We start from the raw sequence: 19,774 nt of genomic DNA, 5'->3' as shown, positions 1-19,774 counted from the left end.
AATCGGCCATAGGCCGGGCGGGAAGTGGTTAACCACTTAAACACCAAACCTTTTTCTGACAGCTCTTTTCAAGTTAAGTGAAGTTTCCCCCTAAAAAAAAAATTCTAACAATACATTGAGAAGACTGATTACACTGCGGGTATGCTGTTTTTTTTTTTTTTTCCGTACATACCTCGTTATCACCGTTTCATCCCTCAGCTTCCGGGTAGGATTCTTGCTGGACCTAGTTGATTGACGTTCCTCCGACCGGCGCATACTGCGCGTCACGACTTTCCGACAGAAGCCGAACGTCATTGCGCAGGCGCCGTATAGAGTCGGCTCTATACGGCACCTGCGCAGCGTCGTTCGGCTTCTTTTGGAAAGTCGTGACGTCAAGTATGCGTCGGTTGGAGGAACGTCAATCAACTAGGAACGCCCAGCCCCACTAGAATCATACCCGGAAGCCGAGGGATGAAACGGCGATATCGAGGTATGTACGAAAAAAAACAAAAAACAGCATACCCGCAGTGTAATCAGTCTTCTCAATGTATTGTTAGAATTTTATTTTAGGGGGAACCTCCACTTTAAAATCATTATTTTTTTTGCTAGAAAATTACTTGGAACCCCCAAACATTATATATTTTTTTAGTAGAGACCCTAGAAAATAAAATGGCGGTTGTTGCAATATTTTATGTTGCACTGTATTTGCGCAGCAGTCTTTTTAAATGCAATTTTTTGGGAAAAAATTACTTTAATGAATTTAAAAAAAACTAGCCAGTAAAGTTAGCCCATTTATTTTTTTTTGGTATAAATGTAAAAGATTTTACGCCGTGAGAATCGTGAGAAAATCGTGATCTTCATTCTAAGCAAAAAAATTGTGGATTCTCATTTTGGACAGAATCGTGCAGCTCTAGACCATTGTCATTTTCACAGCGAAAACTGCTATAAAAATGCACGTCTTACTGTGAAAATGACAATGGCAGCGAAGGGGTTAACCACTAAGGGGCGCTGTAGGGGTTAAGTATGTCCTATTGTGTGTTTCTTACTGTAGGGGGGCGGGGCTGGACGTGTGACGTCACTGATCATCGTTCCCTATAACAGGGAACAGACGATCAGTGACAAGCCACAGAGAAGAACGGGGAAGGTTTGTTTACACTCACCTCTCCCTGTTCTTCAGCTCCTGTGACCCGATTGTGGGACACCGGCGGCGATCTGGTCCGCGGGTGCGGTCACGGAGCTTCGGACCGGGTCGCGAGCGCGCCGACCCACGGCTGGTTTCTTAAAGGGGACGTACATGTACGGCCTTGTGCCAAACTGTGACATTTTGACGACGTATATCGTCGTGCGGCGGTCCTTAAGTGGTTAATGACACCCGGATCACGGTCAGCAGATGTGGGTTTTGCTGCGTGACAAAATTTGTTGTTACAAATGCACCGAAACGTGCACTGAAAAAAACATGACACTCCACGACGGAAAATGTTCTAGAGCGACTTTGAGACATTTGTTGTGTGTAGGGCAGCCGATTCAAGTGACTGGGAAACCCAACGTGTGACGCATGTTTATGCTTGAAAAATGTGTAAGAAAAAAAAACACTGATCCATCCAAGTCATAGGAACGTTGATCAGTAAAGTCGCTTATAACTTTGAGCATCTTGTTATGGTAGTGTGATGCAGGGCTTAGTTCTCCTTCTAGGGTAGAGCCATAGTAAAGGCCCGTACACACAATCAGACTTTCCGACAACAACGGTCCGACGGACGTGTTTTAACCACTTCCCGCCCAAGGACGTCATATGACGTCCTGGACTTTCAGTGGGGATATCTGAATGATGGGTGCAGCTACAGGCATCATTCAGATATCCATCTCTTCAGCCGGCGATCCTTTGCACCATAAGAACGATCATAGCGGCAATTCCACCTCTTGATCGTTCTTACAGGCTGGGGAAGGGAACTCCACCTCCCCCTCCCACCCCCATCCGGTGCTTCTCCGGGCTCTCCCGTGCCATCGGAGACCCGGAGAAACGATCTGCCGGCGACGGATGGGAGGCATAGAGATGACTGGTGACCAGATGGTCACCAGTCATCTCTCTGATTGGTGGAGGCCCGGGTGCGATGTTATGACATCACGCCCGGGAACAAAAATGTAAACAAAGCTGCAATCGCGGCTAAAAGCATGAGATCTGTGAATTTTTTTTTCACAATCCCATTCTTTCCAGCCTGGAGGAGAGATGTGAGGTCTTATTAACCCGCATCTCTCCATAAAGAGTTCCTGTCACAAACCATTTCTATTACAATGGATGTTTACATTCCTTGTAATAAAAGTGATCAAAAAAAAAAAAATGTTTTTAAAAAAGTGTAAAAATAAATTAAGTAAAATAAAATAATACATTTTGTATTTTTATATGCCCCTGTCCCCGGTAGATCGTGCTCAGAAGCGAACACACACGCAAGTCCCGCCCACATATGTAAACGCTGTTCAAACCACACATGTGAGGTATCGCTGCGTGCAACAATTCTAGCACTAGACCTCCTCTGTAACTCTAAACTGGTAACCTGTAAAAAAAAAAAATAAGCAACGCCTATGGAGATTTTTAAGTACTGAAGTTTGGCGCCATTCCATGAGTGTGCGCAATTTTAAAGCGTGACATGTTAGGTATCTATTTACTCGGTGTAACATCATCTTTCACATTATACAAAAAAATTGGGCTAACTTTACTGTTTTGTTATTTTTTAATTCATGAAACCGTTTTTTTTCCCAAAAAAAGGCGTTTGAAAAATGATTGCGCAAATACCGTGCGAGATAAAAAGTTGCAACGACTGCCTAGGGTGTCTTCTAAAAAAAACATATATAATGTTTGGGGGTTCTGAGTAATTTTCTAGCAAAAAAATCATGATTTTTGCATGAAAGAGAGAAGTGCCAAAATAGGCCCGGTATGGAAGTGGTTAAACCAACCGTCTGTACGCTCCATCGGACAATTGTTGTCGGAATTTCCACGGACAAATGTTGGCTGTGCATGCTCTCAAACTTTCCGACAACAAATGTGTTACGTCGGCTAATCCGATCGTGTGTACACAAGTCCATCGGACTAAAGTCCAAACACGCATGCTCAGAACCAATGCTAACCATCAGACAACAATAGCAGAAGTTGCCCAAAGGGTGGCGGTAAAGAGCTGAAAAACCACGTGATTTGGCTGAAAATGTTGTGCCATGTGTATGCAGAACAAGTTCACGGCCAACGCCCTTCGGACAAAAATCCACGGAAAAGTCTGATCGTGTGTACGAGGCTTTAGATATATTTTAGACACAATTCAGTGTTGGGTAGAGTTATGCTTGTTGGACATTTCTCTATGTGGGTTGGTATGTATTGTACGGTGTGTAGATTGTATGGTGTATTATACACTCAGTGTTGGGTGGAGTTATGCTTGTTGGAGATTTCTCTATGTGGGTTGGTAGGTATTGTACGGTGTGTAGATTGTATGGTGTATTATACACTCAGTGTTGGGTGGAGTTATGCTTGTTGGAGATTTCTCTATGTGGGTTGGTAGGTATTGTACGGTGTGTAGATTGTATGGTGTATTATACACTCAGTGTTGGGTGGAGTTATGCTTGTTGGAGATTTCTCTATGTGGGTTGGTTTGTATTGTACGGTGTGTAGATTGTATGGTGTATTATACACTCAGTGTTGGGTGGAGTTATGCTTGTTGGACATTTCTCTATGTGGGTTGGTATGTATTGTACGGTGTGTAGATTGTATGGTGTATTATACACTCAGTGTTGGGTGGAGTTATGCTTGTTGGAGATTTCTCTATGTGGGTTGGAATGTATTGTACGGTGTGTAGATTGTATGGTGTATTATACACTCAGTGTTGGGTGGAGTTATGCTTGTTGGACATTTCTCTATGTGGGTTGGTATGTATTGTACGGTGTGTAGATTGTATGGTGTATTATACACTCAGTGTTGGGTGGAGTTATGCTTGTTGGAGATTTCTCTATGTGGGTTGGTATGTATTGTACGGTGTGTAGATTGTATGGTGTATTATACACTCAGTGTTGGGTGGAGTTATGCTTGTTGGAGATTTCTCTATGTGGGTTGGAATGTATTGTACGGTGTGTAGATTGTATGGTGTATTATACACTCAGTGTTGGGTGGAGTTATGCTTGTTGGAGATTTCTCTATGTGGGTTGGAATGTATTGTACGGTGTGTAGATTGTATGGTGTATTATACACTCAGTGTTGGGTGGAGTTATGCTTGTTGGAGATTTCTCTATGTGGGTTGGTAGGTATTGTACGGTGTGTAGATTGTATGGTGTATTATACACTCAGTGTTGGGTGGAGTTATGCTTGTTGGAAATTTCTCTATGTGGGTTGGTAGGTATTGTACGGTGTGTAGATTGTATGGTGTATTATACACTCAGTGTTGGGTGGAGTTATGCTTGTTGGAAATTTCTCTATGTGGGTTGGTATGTATTGTACGGTGTGTAGATTGTATGGTGTATTATACACTCAGTGTTGGGTGGAGTTATGCTTGTTGGAGATTTCTCTATGTGGGTTGGTATGTATTGTACGGTGTGTAGATTGTATGGTGTATTATACACTCAGTGTTGGGTGGAGTTATGCTTGTTGGAGATTTCTCTATGTGGGTTGGTATGTATTGTACGGTGTGTAGATTGTATGGTGTATTATACACTCAGTGTTGTGTAGAAATCTCTGATAACTCTCCCAGTATCGGGGTGCGGATCACACTGGGTGGATGAACGCTCTGTGTGACGTGTGTGATGGAAGCAGCTACAATAAGAGAAGATGTATAGAGGTGACTGATCTCTGAGGAGAACCCCGACATCCTGAAGGAGTCATTGTGGGGGAGGGGAGATTATTCCTTTGATCACCACAATACTCACCGATGGGAGGGGACAGATCCCGATATCTACAGACTGGAAGACATGAATGGACACAGACCGGGATGGACAGATCATCACTGACAGACAGACCCGGCCAGACAGTCAGGGTGAGTCTCGATTGGTGGAATGAGAAGCTACACCCACTTCATTAAACTCCACCCATTTCTGGGCCAAGGACTCTCCAGACTATATTGGGTTTTATTATCGGTGGGTGTGGATTCAGGTGACAGTGGGTGTGGCTTATCAGAGAAGTAGGTGGAGTGTGGCATGTAGTAGTAGAAGGCGTTGGGGAGAGAGAAAGAGAGAACAGAGGATTTATAATACAATATATATATATATATATATATATAGAGAGAGAGAGAGAGTACAGAGGATAGATATATATATTATATGAGAGAGAGAGAGAGTACAGAGGATAGATATATATATTATATGAGAGAGAGAGAGAGAGAGAGAGAGAGAGAGAGAGAGAGAGAGAGAGAGAGAGAGAGAGAGAGAGAGAGAGAGAGAGAGAGAGAGAGAGAGAGAGAGAGAGAGAGAGAGAGAGAGAGAGAGAGAGAGAGAGAACTGTACACAGAGGATGTATATAATACAATGTATATGGAGTGTTCTCACCTCTCCTCTCCAGATCTTCTCTCCCGTACTCTATGTATTTCTTCAGTGCTGTAATACAGATATTCTCCAGATAATTCTTGATTCTCTCCCCCTCTCTCATCTCCGGACTGTTCCATCTCTGTGTGGTGATCTGAGCCTCATTCATGGTCGGGATATAGATCTCTCTCTGTGTGTCCAGATACATGAAATCTCTCCCATCATATCTATGATGCTCATACCCCTCAGTGGTGCCGTCATCTCTCAGCTCACAGCCGTACATCTCCTGTACAATATGGATCCCTGCAAACAGAAGAGGAAGATGTGACCCGGGATCAGAGGAAGTGTCCAGCAATGGATGCCCCATGTGATGGGCGGGGTGTGACATGTATTATATGTACGGACACTGAGCATCACTCTGTATATTTCTACACTCACCATCCCCCCCCCCACCTCATCTGTACCACGGGGTGAACTACAAGTCCCAGCAATCCCCCTCAGACACATCTGGAGGGAGGAGCAAAGTAAGAGATCCGTCACCCTGCTCCCCCCTCCCGCTGTGTACAATCCCCCCGGGATGGAGCGATAATCGAGAAAACCGGATCGCAGGACTGGAATAGCCAATAGGAATGGAGACAATCACATAGAAGTCCGTACAGAGAGCGCGAAGAATCTGCTGATTACTGATTGGACGCTCTGAGCTGTCAATCACCCCAACATCTAATCAGATGAAATGTCTTCAGCCAGCTTATTGGCCAATGTTTCCCCTTATCCAATCACCAAGTGTGTCAGAAGAAAAGGAACGTTCCATCCTATAGCGGGGGAGGGGAATGACGGGGGATAAATCCATTCTACAACACAGAGATGATAATATTATACAGATAATGATCAGTCCCAGTAAGAGAAATGGCGGAGTCTGTGCTGATCACTGACCGACACACCGACCCAGGAGAGGTCATGTCCTGCTGAGTGCACACAGAGTTCAGGGAGAGTTCAGGAAATACAAACTTCATACCAATCCTGCAGAGATCACCGATCACTCCGGGGACTTTATATAGAAATGAGAAGAGGAGTGTATATTGTGTGTTATCAGGGGTCATCATCTCACCCCCCCCATCATCTTATACCACCCCCCCCCCATCATCTTATACCATCCCCCCCCCATCATCTCTCTCATACCATCCCCCCATCATCTCTCACACCATCCCCCCCCATCATCTCTCTCATATCCCCCCCATCATCTCATACCATCCCCCCCCATCATCTCACTCCATCCCCCCCATCATCTCACCCCTCCCATCATCTCATACCATCCCCCCATCATCATCTCTCTCACACCCCCCCCCCATCATCTCATACCATCCCCCCCCCCATCATCTCATACCATCCCCCCCATCATCTCTCACACCATCCCCCCCCCATCATCTCACTCCATCCCCCCCATCATCTCATACCATCCCCCCATCATCATCTCTCTCACACCCCCCCCCCATCATCTCATACCATCCCCCCCCATCATCTCTCATACCACCCCCCCATCATCTCTCATACCATCCCTCCCATCATCTCTCATACCACCCCCCCCCCCCATCATCTCTCATACCATCCCCCCCATCATCTCTCATACCATCCCCCCCATCATCTCATACCATCCCCCCCCCATCATCTCATACCATCCCCCCATCATCTCTCATACCATCCCCCCCCCATCATCTCATACCATCCCCCCCCATCATCTCTCATACCACCCCCCCCCCCCCATCATCTCATACCATCTCCCCCATCATCTCATACCATCTCCCCCATCATCTCATACCATCCCCCCCATCATCTCATACCATCTCCCCCCATCATCTCATACCACCCCCCCCATCTTCTCATACCATCCCCCCATCATCTCTCATACCATCCCCCCATCATCTCTCATACCATCCCCCCCATCATCTCATACCATCCCCCCCCCATCATCTCTCACACCATCCCCCCCCCATCATCTCTCATACCACCCCCCCCATCTTCTCATACCATCCCCCCATCATCTCTCATACCATCCCCCCATCATCTCTCATACCATCCCCCCATCATCTCTCATACCATCCCCCCCATCATCTCATACCACCCCCCCATCATCTCTCATACCATCCCCCCATCATCTCTCATACCATCCCCCCCATCATCTCTCATACCATCCCCCCCCATCATCTCATACCATCCCCCCCCCCATCATCTCATACCATCCCCCCCCATCATCTCATACCATCCCCCCCCATCATCTCATACCATCCCCCCCCATCATCTCATACCACCCCCCCCCCCATCATCTCATACCACCCCCCCCCCATCATCTCTCATACCACCCCCCCCCCATCATCTCATACCATCTCCCCCATCATCTCATACCATCTCCCCCCATCATCTCATACCACCCCCCCCATCATCTCATACCACCCCCCCATCATCTCATACCACCCCCCCCATCATCTCATACCACCCCCCCCCATCATCTCATACCATCCCCCCATCATCTCTCATACCATCCCCCCCATCATCTCATACCACCCCCCCCCCCATCATCTCATACCATCCCCCCCATCATCTCATACCATCCCCTCCCCTCCCCCCATCATCTCTCATACCATCCCCCCCGCATCATCTCATACCCCCCCCCCATTATCTCATACCACCCCCCTATCTCATATTATTCCCCCATCATCTCATACCATCCTCCCATATCATACCATCCCCCCCATCTCATATTATTTCCCCATCATCTCTCATACCATCCCCCCCATCATCTCATACCATCCCCTCCCCTCCCCCCATCATCTCTCATACCATCCCCCCCCCCCCATCATCTCATACCATCCCCCCCATCATCTCTCATACCTCCCCCCATCATCTCTCATACCATCCCCCCCCCCATCATCTCATACCATCCCCCCCCATCATCTCATACCATCCCCCCCCATCATCTCATACCATCCCCCCCCCCCCATCGTCTCTCATACCACCCCCCCCCATCATCTCATACCACCCCCCCCCATCATTTCATACCACCCCCCCAACATCTCATACCATCCCCCCCCCATCATCTCATACCATCCTCTCATTACATCCTCCCCATCATATCATACCATCCCCCCCATCATCTCATATTATTCCCCCATCCTCTCATACCACCCCCCCCCCCCCAACAACGCATACCGTCTCCCCATCATTTCGTACCATTCCCCCATTATCTCATACTATCCTCCCATCATTTCCCACCATCCCCCCCCCCCATCATCTCATACTATCCTCCCCATCATCTCATACTATCCTCCTATCATTTCACACCACCCACCATCATCATCTCATACCATCCCCCCCCCCCCCATCATCTCATACCACCCACCCCCATCATCTCATACCACCCCCCCCCCCCCATCATCTCATACCACCCACCCCCATCATCTCATACCATCCTCCCCATCATCTCATACCATCCTCCCCAACATCTCATACTACCCCCCCCCCATCATATCTCATACCATCTCCCCATCATCTCGTACAATTCCCCCATTATCTCATACTATCCTCCCATCATTTCATACCACCCCCCCCATCTCATATTATTCCCCCATCATTTCACACCATTCCCCCATCATCTCATACTATCCTCCCCATCATCTCATACTATCCTCCTATCATTTCACACAACCCACCATCATTTCATACCATCCCCCCCCCCTCCATCATCTCATACTACCCCCCCCCCCCCATTATCTCATACCATGTAGATTGTAGATCTGGAGCTCTGACTTCTTCCAGGTCAGTGACCCCAAGATTTAATCTCCACACCGGGGACACCCGCCATGTCTGTCCACCATCAGATGGCAGAGATAATAGATCTCTAACACTTCTACAATCTGTAGTTGGACAATCCATAGGAGAGGGAAGATGGAGCTGGAAGATGAGAGCGGTAAAGGGAGGAGTGTGATCAGGAGACTATCAGAGGGGGGTCAGCAATGGCGGCCCCCATATTTCTACACTGGATTCCCCCCATCCCCCTTCATAGACAAGCCGATTCCCTCATCACAAATATTCCTCCATTCTGGACTCAGGAAATCCTTCCCATCCTCTGCTGGATTATAGAACACAACTACCCTGATATCTTCTATATCCGTCATCTCTCATCCTCAGTCTGGTCTGATGATGTCACAAGTCTTGGAGTCGGAGTAACACTTGTCTCCTGGCCACTTACCTCTCTGTACAGTGACAGGATCCTCCACACACAGCACAGCTCCAGCTGCTGGGGAACTACAAATCCCATCACTGCCCCATACTCAGAGAGGGAAGAAAGTCACCAGGGAGATGGCAATGCCTGCTGGGACTTGTAGTTCTACTACAGCTGGAGATCTGCTGTTCTCCTATTACTGATGTAAAGGAAATGTCTGCTGTCACTGGGATTCCTGTCTGCTTGGATCTGTTTATGTCGTAACTGTCCTGTGCAGCTGACGGGTTTTACTAGAACCAGAACCTGTTATCCCAGATCACATCCATCACTATTCATAGGGAGATCTGTATTGTAGAAGGAGCATAACATACATTGGAAGACACTTCATCTTAACCGAGGGGAATATGGTGGCTGCCATTGCTGATCTCCTGAGCATACCTTCTGCCTGGCTGTCACTGGGTTCAGTGCTTTCTGAGTCCCTGACCTGGAAGAAGCATGTAGCAAATGAAGTGAGACTTTCTAATCTGCAAACTTATTCTGGGTCAGTGATTTATATAATAATATGAGCACCATTGGATCAGCATGAAAACCAGGCAATCAGCATTTTCTAAAGTAAAATCACACAGAACAGACAGCTGTCGGAAAGGTAAACCTGAGCACTCCATCCTAAATGCAGTAGGGGGCGGTGTGGTGCACAATTCAGAGCATCACACAACTCTTTTTTCCCCTCACTGAACTTTATTTGAAGTGGACAAATGTACACTTCATGCATGTCACTGTTCAGCAGAGTGTGATGCTCTCCTGTACAGTGACATGCGATCCTGTACAGTGACATGCGATCCTGTACAGTGACATGCGATCCTGTACAGTGACATGCGATCCTGTACAGTGACATGCGATCCTGTACAGTGACATGCGATCCTGTACAGTGACATGCGATCCTGTACAGTGACATGCGATCCTGTACAGTGCACTGCAATAAGATACAGCATGCCTGTATTTTATCACAGCCCACTTCAGCACAGCTCTGGGCTGCATTACAGTGTGAATGAGGTTCACAGGCAACAATTGTGGTGTCCGGCATTTTACAATGCAGAAAAACGACGATCATGCACTGTGTGTGAGTCCAGCCTAAAGATCAGAAATGCCTACATATTTATTTTTGTAAATATCAGATATTGAAGCCTTATTCAAAGGGGTCCATAAGAACTGCATTGATCCCAGAAATCCCGGGCAATGGTCCTTACTGCAATTAGTAATTCATAGGATTGAGCTCTGGCTCACACTGCTACGGGAATTAAATTCAGATGAACTCGCACAATTTCATTCCCGCATGTCAGTCCGATGATGTCAGACACATCTGTACAGATGTCTATTGAAATTGAAGATGTCTGATGAAATTTCACCTGAAATCGCTAAAAGTAGTTCAGAAACTACTTTTGGGAATGGGTGGGGGCGCCACAGAGTCGGCGTCGCACCCATTCGGATGGTGCCATTGGGGGCGATAACTGCCGATTTGGCACGTGATTTGACATGCCAAATCGCATCAATGTGAACCAGGGCTGAAGAGCATCTAATTAAGCCATGTCTAAGATGTCTGCTGTTCATCTGTCTACCTTCTCTTCATGGATCTGAATCCTAATTTCCATCTATATCAGCTGGGGGGACAAGGAGGGGGCAGGGCTGGGGGAAGCTCTATAAGGCCCGATGCACATCTATGCATGTTGCTTTTGAAAGTTTCTGCAGTGCTTTTTGCTGGGCTTGCTGCGTTTTTGGACAAGCGTTTTCACCGCGATTTGTGTTTTGTTTCTTTTACACTGTATATAGATGGTTGCTAAGGAGGGGGCCCGGGAAGCCGCCGTGTCCTTAACCGCTTGCCGACGCCGATGTACATCGGCACAATGGCACGGCTGCACATATTGGCGTACAGGTACGTCTCCTTTAATGCTCGCGACCCGGTCGGGTACTCCGTGAATGCACCCGCGGGCCCCATCGCTGCCGGTGTCCCACGATTAGGTCACAGAGCTGAAGAACGGGGAGAGGTAAGTGCAAACAAACCTCTCCCTGTGCTTCCTAGTGAGCCTGTCACTGATCGTCTGTTCCCTGTCATAGGGAACAGAGGACCAGTGACGTCACACGCCAAGCCACGCCCCCACACAGTAAGAGACATCTTAACCCCTTCAGTGCCCGCTACAGGTTAACCCCTTCACTGCCAGTGTCATTTTCACAATCAGTGCATTTTTTTATAGCACTGATTGCTGTAAAAATGACAATGGTCCCAAAATAGTGTCAAAAAATCGCTGATCGCCGCCATTACTAGTAAAATATATATATATATATATATATATATATATATATATATATATATATATATATATATTAATAAAAATGCCATAAAACTATCCCCTATTTTATAGAAGCTATAACTTTTGCGCAAGCCAATCAATAAACCATATTGTGATGTTTTTTTAACAAAAATATGTAGAATACGTATCGGCCTAAACTGAGCTAAAGCAACGCAGTGCCGAATCTCAAAAAGGGGCCTGGTCCTTTAGCAACAAAATGGTCCAGGGCTTAAGGCCTCATTCACACGACAGACCATTCGGGTCCGCCTGTCAGTTTTGACGGCGGACCTGAACGGCCGCTCCATGCATCCCTATGGAGTGTCGGATGTCAGCGGAGACATGTCCGCTGACATCCGACCCTATCCGATCCGCTAAAAACAGACGTATGGGGGGCACGTCCCCATCCGTCCATGCGGATCGGATCGGGTAAGATCTCATGAAAACGGACATGCTGTCCGTTTTCATCAGATCGCTCCATAGGAAACAGCGGTGCCCGACAAGCCCCTCCCCACTCAGTGAGCAGAGAGGAGCTTGTCATTCGTCGGCTCAGCGGAGATCTGCGGACTGATCTCCCGCTGAGCTGGCGGGAGCAGGCGGACTCCGTAGGAACGGAGCCTAAGTGGTTAAAGGATCACTAAAGAGATTTTTTTTTTTTAAATAACAAACATGTTCTACTTACCTGCACTGTGTAGCTCGTTTTGCACAGAGTGGCCCCGAACCTGGTCTTCTGGGGTCCCTCGGCGGCTGTCTCGGCTCCCCCCCGCAAGAACTTTCCACCTTCATGCGAGCTCCCTCGCATGGTGGAAAGTTTTTTGCGGGCGCGCTCCCGTGATACAGCCGGCGGCTATAGCCGCTCACCAAACTGATAAGAGGCATGGAGGAGCTCAGCTATGAGGAAAGATTAGAGGAACTAAATCTATTCACTCTTGAGAAGAGGAGAATAAGGGGGGATATGATCAACATGTACAAATATATAAGGGGTCCATATAGTGAACTTGGTGTTGAGTTATTCACTTTACGGTCAACACTGAGGACAAGGGGGCACTCTTTACGTCTAGAGGAAAAGAGATTTCACCTCCAAATACGGAAAGGTTTTTTCACAGTAAGAGCTGTGAAAATGTGGAACAGACTCCCTCCAGAGGTGGTTCTGGCCAGCTCAGTAGATTGCTTTAAGAAAGGTCTGGATTCTTTCCTAAATATACAGAATATAACTGGGTACTGACATTTATAGGTAAAGTTGATCCGGGGTAAATCCGATTGCCTTTCGGGGGATCAGGAAGGAATCTTTTCCCCTGCTGTAGCAAATTGGATCATGCTCTGCTGGGGGTTTTTGCCTTCCTCTGGATCAACTGTGGGTATGGAGTTGGGTGTATAGGATTGTATTGTGTTTTTTATTTTGTTTGTTTATTTATTTTTTGTGGTTGAACTGGATGGACTTGTGTCTTTTTTCAACCTGACTAACTATGTAACTGTATCACTCGGTCAGCGCCCCGCGAGAAGTGAAAGGGGCCTAAAAAGTAAGCATCATCATTTTTTATTTTATTTCAGCTGTGTGATTGGGAACACATAACAGAAATATAGCGGAGGATTGCGCTTTAGGGCCAATTCACACCACATGCAGTCCAGTGCGTTTTCTGCATCAAAAACACATGGAAAGTTATATGGTTTTGTTAATGGCATAGTTCACACCAGTGTGGTCAGTTCCAGTAAAAAAAAGTAGAACATGCTGCATTTAATCTGCAGTGAACTGTGCAGTAAAGTGGTAAAACGCATCAAAAATGCACCAGAACGCACCTAAAATAATTCAAGGTAAAGAAAAAAATGCACTGGAACGCATCAAAAACGTGCATGCAGAAAAACATACAGCGGTCATGCGATGTTGCGCCTGAACAAAATTGACATCCTTTTTATTGCCCACAAATAGAGCTTTATTTTGGTGGTATTTGATCACCTCTGCGGTTTTTATTTTTTGCGCTATAAACAAAAATAGAGCGACAATTTTGAAAAAAAAAGCAATATTTTGTACTTTTTGCTGTAATAAATATCCCCAAAAAATATATAAAAAAAAAAAAAATTCTTCAGTTTAGGCCGACACGTATTCTTCTACATATTTTTGGTAAATCGCAAGCGTATATTGATTGGTTTGTGCAAAAGTTATAGCGTCTACAAAATAGGGGACAGTTTTATGGCATTTTTATTATATATATATAATTTTTTTTCTATTAGTAATGGCAGCTCCGTGACATGATCATGGGAACCCGGCGGCCATTGAGTCTGCGGGTCCCGCGGTCATGGAGCTCGTGACAGGTACGTTACTTTGCGCAGCCATGCCATTCTGCCGACTATAAATATATATATGGGCATCGATGGGTTCTAATGTCGCACCCCCATATGCAAATGCATTCATGATCATTGATTTATGTCAATAACCTATTTTTTGAACACTGCCAGGGATGGTATAGATTTGTGGACGATATTTTCGCAGTGTGGGGTGGCGACATTGAATCCTTACTACTTTTCGATTGTTTTCTCAATTACCTTATTCCCGGTTTAAAATTTAATAAAACTGAAATTGCTTTCCTAGATACCACTCTATGTATTAATAATATGAAAATCATGAGTGATCTATATGTAAAAACCACTAATCACAATCAATTGTTACACTTTGATAGCTTTCACCCATGGTGCGTTTTTAATTTGATTCCTAAGGCTCCATGCACACTGAAGCTGATAAACTGCAGTTTATTGGCGTTTTGGATTTTTTTTTAAAAGCCCATAAACTGAACTCTATGTTAGCCTATGTGCCCATGTACACCTAGACGTTTTTTTAGTGTTAGGCTCCATGCACACTGGACTTAAAAAAACTTTGATTCTACAGGCGTTTGACGTTTTTTTCTCCTCCCTCTAGAAGCACTTCTATTGTTCTCTATGTATCTTTGCACATTATTGACTGCTACAGGTGTTTTCTCTCAGGGACGTTCAGAGGCAGGAAAAAAAAACCTTCTCTATCGCGTTTCCTGGAGGAGTTGAGGAGCTGTAAAAACGTCAGTCTCTCCTAAACTCCTCTTATCTCTTCTGAACTTCAAGTGGCAATTTTTTTTTAGGTGTGTTGTGGGAGTAAAAACTTTTGCAGAGGGGAGTGTAGTGCAAAAAACGCCTATAAACTAAACGCTCCTAGTGTGCATGGAGCCTCAATGAGCTTTGGAGTGTATTAGCTTTTTTCTGAACGCCCGAAATTTGCATTCAAAGTGCCGTTTTTCGGCGGGAAAAAATTGCTAAACGCCGAAAAACAGCCAAAAACGCTTAAAAACCCTCAAAAACAATGGTACCAGCGTTTTTTTATCCATAAAAAAAAAAGCTACACTCAAAAACGCTGATTAAAGCTATGGCAAAAAAACGCTAAAAAACGTTGAAAGGCTCCCTGCAAAGCTACTGGCATTTTTTTATAGCTTTTATCAGCTTCAGTGTGCATGGAGCCTAAAAGTCAGCTGATGCTCGTTCAGAGAATAGTTTATGACCCACAATGTTGTCAACAGAGAATAAATGAAATGGAGAAATAAAAACGTAACCAGAGAGGATATCCTGAAGCACTAATCAAAAAAGAACGATTAAATCTAAACACTAATGCCGCGTACACACCATCACTTCAATTTTCAAACACGACGTTGCCTACACACCATCGTTTTTTCACAATGCTCTAGCAAAGCGCGGTTACGTTCAGCACTTTTTTCCATTGAAGCTTGCTTCATAACTAGCTTCTGGGCATGCGCGGGTTTAAAAACGTTGTTTTAAATGTGTTTTTTGCGACACACAGTGATTTTTTGTGAAACAAAAAACGACGTTTTGAAAAACGACACAAAAAATTGAAGCGTGCTTCAATTTTTTTTCGGCGTTTTTCACAAGACATAAAACAACGTTTTCCCCCACACACGTTCATTTAAATTGACGTTTTTAAAAACGTCGTTTTTTTTCATCACATAAGGTGATAGTGTGTACGCGGCATAAAGATCATTAAAAAGAATTCCTTTTGTCTCACAGTATCATTTTTTCATATAAAAATTGTAATATTATTAAAAAAACATTGGAATACACTTAAGCCTAGACATGTGCACACTGAAATATTTTATACATTTATTTAGTTACTCCCTAAATTCGTTTTTATTTATTTTGTTTTTTGTAAAAAAAATGCATTCGTCCGAAAATCCAAATTAAGGTCGAATCTGTCATTGAAGGCTTATGGTGTCTGTCGAATGTTCTAAAAAAAATAAAAAAATAAAGATTCGATAGAATCTTTAAAAAAATAAAAAAATAATTTTTTTTGACTCATGTCGAATCTTCATGTCTCTCTATGTCGACTCTTTTCTCTTTATGTAGAATAATATTGGACCAATAGAGTTAAGGTTAGGCACATTCGACAGCAAAAAAATGAAAATAAAGCATTTGTTTATGTCGGATCTTTCGGTTTTCGTTTTCTGTGCTTTCGTTATCGTTTGTTAAAACGAAAATACCTGAAATTCGGACGAAAACGAATGCACATGTCTACTTAAAGCGGAGGTTCACCCATAGCTTACACATTTTCCCCTTAGATTCCTGCTCGTTGTGTCTAGGGGAATCGGCTATTTGTTTTAAAATATGATCCGTACTTACCCGTTTACGAGATGCATCTTCTCCGCCGCTTCCGGGTATGGGCTGCGGGACTGGGCGTTCCTTCTTGATTGACAGTCTTCCGAGAGGCTTCCGACGGTCGCATCCATCGCGTCACGATTTTCCGAAAGAAGCCGAACGTCGGTGCGCAGGCGCAGTATAGAGCCGCACCGACGTTCGACTTCTTTCGGCTACGAGTGACGCGATGGATGCGACCGTCGGAAGCCTCTCGGAAGACTGTCAATCAAGAAGGAACGCCCAGTCCCGAAGACCCATACCCGGAAGCGACGGAGAAGATGCATCTCGAAAACGGGTAAGTACTGCTCATATTTTAAAACAAATAGCCGATTCCCCTAGACAAAAAGAGAAAAAAAAAGGAATTGGGTGAACTCCCGCTTTAAGACTAGTTATACTACCATTGATGAATTTTGGAGTTTACCCATGCCTTCATATAGGAAAGGAAGAACACTCAGGGATCAATTGGTGAAATCAGATAAATTTTCCCTGCCTGTTCCCAAATTGACATTTCTGGGACCGAAAAACATGCAACTCTATGATTAAAGGTAAATATATTTCACATCCCCACAAAGGTTTTAATATTCCCATTAACTGCTTGCCGACCAGCCGCCAGTTATACGGCGGCAGGTCGGCTCTGCTGCGCGAGATCACGTAGCTATACGTCATCTCGCCGAGCAGCCAATAGGGAACAGGGAACATGATTAACCCCTTCCTCGCACCCTAGTGTTAACCCCTTCACTGCCAGTGGCATTTTTATAGTAATCAATGCATTTTTTATAGCACTGATCGCTATAAAAATGCCAATGGCCCCAAAAATGTGTCAAAAGTGTCCGCCATAATGTCGCAGTACCGATAAAAATCGATGATTGCCGCCATTACTAGTAAAAAAAAAAAATATTAAGAAAAATGCCATAAAACTATCCCCTATTTTGTAAACGCTATAACTTTTGCGTAAACCAATCAATAAAGGCTTATTGTGATTTTTGTTTTACGAAAAATATGTAGACGAATACGTATCGGCCTAAACTGAGGAAAAAAATTGTTTTTTTATATATTTTTGGGGGATATTTATTATAGCAAAAAGTAAAAAAATATTATTTTTTTCCAAAATTGTCGCTCTATTTTTGTTTATAGCACAAAAACTAAAAACCGCAGAGGTGATCAAATACCACCAAAAGAAAGCTCCATTTGTGGAAAAAATAGGACGCCAATTTTGTTTGGGAGCTATGTCGCACGACCACGCAATTTTCAGTTAAAGCGACGCAGTGCCGAATCGCAAAAAGTGGCCTGGTCTTTGACCAGCAATATGGTCCGGGGGTTAAGTGGTTAAGGGACACTACACCTGCCAATCATCGTATGTGGTATATGCCATCAAATGTCCATGTGGGTTATTATATATTGGAGAAGCCACCCTTAGGCCCCTTTCACATTGAGGCAGGAGCCGCGGTGGCGGTATAACGCCGCTAAAAAGAGCGGCGCTATACCGCCGGGATTGCCGTGGGATTCGGCCGCTAGCGGTGCGGTATTAACCCCCGCTAGCGGCCGATAAAGGGTTAATACCGCCCGCAATGCGCCTCTATAGAGGCGCATTGCGGGCGGTATTGCCGCGGTTCCCATTGTTTTCAATGGGAAGGAGCGGTGAAGGAGCGGTATACATGCCGCTCCTCTCACCGCTCCAAAGATGCTGCTGACAGGAGATTTTTTTGTCTCCCGCCAGCGCATCGCCTCAGTGTGAAAGCCCTCGGGCTTTCACATTGAGTCTGCAGTGCAGGAGTTTTTCAGGCGGGATAGCAGCGCTATTTTTAGCGCTTTACCGCCTGAAAAACTCCTCAATGTGAAAGGGGCCAAAAGGTAAAGGATCGAATAGCCCGACATAAGTATTCAATCAGCGATAAAGTAACACAACTACCACTTGCCCGTCATTTTGTAGAGAAAGGACATGCTGTCTCACAATTAAAATATATGGTATTAGAAGGCATTGAAAGAAATAGGAGAGGTGGTGATCGTGAACTTACCTTGAGGAGATGTGAGGTACATTGGATACATTTTCTTAATACTATCACTCCCAATAGATTAAATACAGATTTGGATTTATGTTTATTTTTATGATTCATAATTTTTGATCGATGCATATGGGTCTGCATTTATATTTTTTCAATATACAGTATATTCTTTAAAAAAAAACAGTTTTTTACATAATATATATTTTTCAGATTGACACTGGGATGGCTCCTGGGGAATTTTGAGACTGTGACCAGCTGAATTAACCCTTTTTTGTATCCATGGTGTGAAAAACTTGAAATAACCATGTGTGAATTTGATTGGATTAGTAAGCAATTAACCATGTAATTGATTCCATATGTGATGTAGTTTGTGAAGTGTTTAAAATCACATGACTTTCATGAAATTGTTAGATATGTTCTGATTTGATCTGAAGAAGGGCGTTAGCATGTAAGTCCGAAACGGACATCAATGTCTGAATATTTTGTATACTTTTTTGGTATGTAACCTTTACAAGAATATTTAAAACCATTTTAAATGCAGCAACTCTTGAACTTTTCATATATTACACACACACACACGTGGAAGCGAACCGGAAGCAAAAGATAATCTGCAACAGGGACACAGAAATAAAAATCCAACGGGTTTTTGTTTTTCACTTTACTAAAGAAATCATTTATTTCTGTATTGCTTTTAGAGTTACTCCCACTTCCTGTCTAGTGAAACTCACCAGGAAAAGAAGTGAGGGAAAATCTCTCTAAGGGCTGGTCCACAACACAAAAATGCACTCCAGATTTCGTCACTGTACTGGAGTTTTTGATGTGTTCCAGTACATTTTGATGCGTTTTACTGTGTTCCAGTACAGGAAAAAAGCAGCATGTTTTACATTTTTTTCTGGAACGCCTTGGAACTGACCACACTGGGGTGAACTATGCCACTGGAAACCATATAACCTACTATTCATGCGTTTTGAATGCAGAAAAAATGCATGGAACTGCATGTGGTGTGAACTGGCCCTAATATCTGTTCCTTAGTAAGCAGCAGACCCATAGCACTTTTTATATATATTTTTTTAATAACAAAC

The 19,774-nt window shown here is 44.5% G+C and overlaps 1 pseudogene across 1 annotated transcript in view; it reads right to left on the bottom strand.

Annotated features, from left to right (window-relative positions):
• The window catches only part of LOC120914274, a 58,859-nt pseudogene that overhangs the window by 28,141 nt on the left and 10,944 nt on the right, over positions 1 to 19,774 (bottom strand). Inside the window, exon 3 of the transcript XR_005743650.1 lies at positions 5,491 to 5,769. The product of XR_005743650.1 is annotated as a class I histocompatibility antigen, F10 alpha chain-like (transcript). The remainder of the gene's footprint in view (positions 1 to 5,490; positions 5,770 to 19,774) is intronic.

This window comes from Rana temporaria, chromosome 9 (genome assembly GCF_905171775.1).
Source record: "Rana temporaria chromosome 9, aRanTem1.1, whole genome shotgun sequence".
NCBI classification, from domain to species: Eukaryota; Metazoa; Chordata; class Amphibia; order Anura; family Ranidae; genus Rana; species Rana temporaria.
This window is presented reverse-complemented; position numbering and strand designations above follow the sequence as displayed.